The following is a 4647-nucleotide window of genomic DNA, read 5'->3' on the forward strand; positions in this document are numbered from 1 at the left end:
TCTCTCTTTTCCTCCCTCTCACTCTCTCTTTCCCTCCCCTCTTATATCTCCCTATCTCTATTTTTGGTGAATGTTAAAATGGTTTATAGAGATAATTTGGCATGTGCCAAATTTGGCACTCCCCAAATTTAGCATTCTCCAAATTTGTCATGTGCCAAATGGATTGCACATGAAAAATGGTAATCTTAGATATTGGAGCCTTGATTTTGGCCCACATTCCATGTTTTTGGGTACTCTTTTTCTCTGATCACGACAAGGAAACTCTTTTTTCATGTTGTTGACTTATCATAGAAGCATATTTAGCATATTTCATCCACAATTTCACTACCTTTTTCTGGTTGGACACCGTAGAAGACAAATATTTGAAGTTTTTGTAGGAATTTTTTTAATATGAGGTAATTTTCTTATTATTTTTTATTGAAATGTTTATTATGGTTTTGTTTGTTTCTAGTTCATAATATACAATTTAACTATATCAATAAGAGAAAAATCTAAGTAGTGCATAGACCACCTTTATCACATCTTTCTACTTAGATCATAACTTAATTTCATATGTTGCTATTAGTTTATGAAATTGTTTTATACAATATTTGTGTATGTATATTTAGAAATCACCACCATACCAAGAAAAAGATGAGAAAAGCTAACATGGGAAGATTGTGAAACTAAGAATACAAAGACAAGAGAAAATATGAGGCGAACTCATCAATTAAGTAAATTGAACACCATATAAGAAGACATGCCAATTGAAGAGGAATGTAAGAGAGATATGGTATTGGAAAAACAAAGAGAACAAATGAAAAACCTTCGTGCAAAGAGACAATCAATGTCTAAGGTTGGTAGCACACCATCTCTCACATCTCAAGTTGAAGGAACAATATCTCTCACGTCTCAAGTTGAAGGCACACCATTTGTCACATCTCAAGTTGAAGGAGCACCATCTAAAGTTGAAGGAACAACATATCTCGCATCTCAAGTTGAAGGAACGCCATTTTTCACATCTCAAGTTGAAGAAACACAATCTCTCACATATCAAGTTGAAGGGACACCATTTGTCACATCTCAAGTTGAAGGCACAACATCTCTTACTTTTCAAGTTGAAGGAACACCTTCTACAACATGTCACATTGCAATTACATCTTAATTTGAAGGTATGGCATCTATGCCTAATGTTGTTAACATTCCTAATATTGATGCAACTCAAAATTTGAGAAAACTTCCTATAATATTACATAGAAATCAGTATTTGATTGACATTGATACTAATATTTTGCAACCAGTGGTTAATAAGATTCCAAAGTGTACTTGTCAAAGATATTCCGACCAAATTTGGAGATTGTACTTTGAAAAGTTAAATGAGAGTGGAAGATGTCAACTATTTGTTGAAATGATAAGAAATCTGAAATTTAGGCCCATCATGCGGATTCTTGGGCTAAGAGAATATGATGATTAAAGTGAGGAATCAATTGTCAAGAATCTCATGAGTGTATATGAGAGTGTGGGTTCTAAATCATACACAAAAGATAGCAATGTCACACAACATGTCCTCACATCAATAATAGTAAGAACTCAAACCAATAAATCTTGGCTCATTAGAAAGACAAGAAAAGCAATGAAAATTAGTATAAAATCTCTAATGAGAGCTGTGGGAAGGCGTGAAAGAGTTGAGGATACAAATGATAAATAATTATGGGCATTCTCTAGTAGACTACCATGAAAAGATAAAGCAATTGTTGAAGCATTGAGATCCTTGATTGAATAATTTTGGGAGACTAACAGAAGGGTCTCTCCTAATCAAAGAGATGTTGTAAGGAAGAGAATTGGTAGTCAAATCCATGATCCACATCTGAAGGATTTTTTGGATATGACTCAAACACAAGTTTTTGCCAAGTTTTTATAAATGTATCATCAAATTAAAATTAGTCAAAAAATTTTGGAAATGGAAAATCATTTTTATGTCAAAATAAATCACACACGCCCTACTTGGTTTTGTAGGGTACATATTGAATTTTCTAATCATTATTATGTTTATAGACATATATGTGAATATTTGCATAGTAATAATATTTTGCAGGACTGTAGCATAAAGGCTCCACCTAGATCTTCAAGGGGCTTCATATCTACCATTTTATGTGAAAGATTTTATTGTCAACAATTTTACAATAAAGTATGCTTGGATGGCACATGTGTTCATTGTGGTGACTTGCAAAATTTGCCAATGTGTGAACATATGGATAGTACACATGTATTGGGAATGAACTAGTGTAATTTGGCAAATATTAGATGGTGGCCTATAGTGTAAAAGATGGAAAAGAAGCAAAAAGGTGTGATTTTGTCACTGAAAAGAATCCACTATATCAATTTATGGGCATTTTTTGTGAGAAAATATTGTATGAGTATGCAAGGCATACCCTTAGAGCTCGATGGTTGGACTTGCAATTCAAGATATGCAAGGACACATTTCCACTCAATACCATTGTTTCGGTTATTGACTTCGCAAAGAACTACACACTAAAGACACAAAATGAGGTTCAATCCCAATATTACAACTCCACATAGGTTGCTATATTTGTGCATATAGAATTCATGCATGCTTCTGATAGCACATATGAAAAGAGGAATATTTTGAGTTAGTAGCACTTCTATATTAGTGATGATCGCTCATATTCTATAGAGTTTGTGGAAGGTTGCTTTTAGATGTTCTACCGTAATTTGGCTAGTACTGGTATTTCATTCCGACAACATATCATATGGTCAGATAATTGTGGCTCACAATTCAAGTACTCTTTAATATTTTATTGGTTAAGTAGAATGCATAAGAGCACTAGTGTTCAACATATGTGGAATTTTTGTGAAGACGAGCATGGAAAGGGGGAACATGATGGTGCAGAAGCATGTATCAAAATATCCTTAGCATGAGAAGAGTTAAAGTACATAGATAAAGAAAAGTTGACGGATGCAAGACCTATTGTCAAGTGATGTAATGCTACAATGGGTCCAGGTAATCAAGGTGAATCTTCAGTTCATAGATTTTTTTGGTTGATAGATGATACTAATATTGAAAAATATGAGGATTGTTGTACATTGATAGGATCGAGTGACCTACACTCTTTTAGAAGATCTAACTCAGGTTCATGGAATATACATACGTGACATATGGTATGATTTTGTTCATCATGTGCAAATGAAACATGGAACAAGTGCGAGTCAAAGGAGTGGGTCGACGAATGGTGTATGCTAACTCTGAGCCCACTTGACACTGATGGACTTGAAAATCACTGAGAGGGGGGATGAATCAGTGACTCCAAATCTGACACTACTTTAAACATTGATTGATAAATAAATTTAACCAAGCAGTTAAACAAAATACATGTTATCCAAAATGAAATAACAACATCCAAATAAAGTAGAACATCCACCATAACACAAGTGTTTATACATGGAAAACCCAATTAGGTAAAAACTACAGTGACATGGAACTCACAAGTTAACTATCTGCAGCAATAGAAAACTGACTGGTTAAGGTCTTACAAAGATCTCTGCTAGGAGAGAATCTTGTTAGAGATTCCAAGCTTGATTAGAAGCTTATTCCCTGTTAAGAGTACTACCCTGTTAGGAGTAACCTCGCTGGAGGATTTGAGAATCCAAACTAATGGATCACCTTGTTAGAGGATTTGTACAATGAATCTTGTTAGATCTTACCCAATTAAGAGATTTGTACCCATTGTAATGATTAGAAAACAACAAGAGTAGCTTGATCTATTTTGAGTATCACAAGACTTGCTTGATCAGATCCTTCTAATTACTTTAAATACTTCTTTGCATCTTAACACTTATCACTTCTCAACAAAAGCTTTTATCACTCTTTTCACATAACAACTCTCTATCTGTTATCATCCTCATGAAAATGATTCTCTACGATGTCTTTAAATAGACATACAAAACTTATGTCGACCATAGGAACACAATTTCCTAGGTGCAGTGAATCTAGTCATATAATCATAACTCATCATTAAAATGACCACTAAACAAACGGTGTTGGTAACTCATCAAAAAATAGATATCGGTTAGAACAGTTTAATACTAGTTGAAATAAAACTAGTGAACCTTTGTTATGGGATCTTCCACTTGATCTTCTTTTTCATCTTCATTCAGATTCTGATGTTGACCTAGTGTTAACACAGGTTATCTCAAAGGCACATACTGGTTAGAGATAGATCTTAAACATACTAGTTGATAGTGTAAACCAATTGAAGTTACATCGGTAGTCAATGTTATCATATATGTGTGTGAGAGTGTTTCAACAATGACAACAAGTGATGAATACATTACAATCATCATCAAGCCAACAATCTGCCCCTTTGGCATTGATGGCAACACTTAGAAAATTTTGAGTAATTTACAATACTGCTAAGTGTGCATACACAACATATATATATATATATATATATATATATATACACACACATACTCCCTTTGAATGTAATGCTCCTCCTTAATGCTGTAAAAATCCCCCTTAATGTATGTATAAATACAAATTTGAGAGAAAAAAAAAACAAAAACATATTATTACTCCCCCTTTGACAACAATGCCAAAATGAGAAAGTAAAATATATACATATATATAGAAAAAGTTGTATCAAAGAG

This window comes from Cryptomeria japonica, chromosome 7 (assembly GCF_030272615.1).
Source record: "Cryptomeria japonica chromosome 7, Sugi_1.0, whole genome shotgun sequence".
Taxonomy (NCBI): Eukaryota; Viridiplantae; Streptophyta; class Pinopsida; order Cupressales; family Cupressaceae; genus Cryptomeria; species Cryptomeria japonica.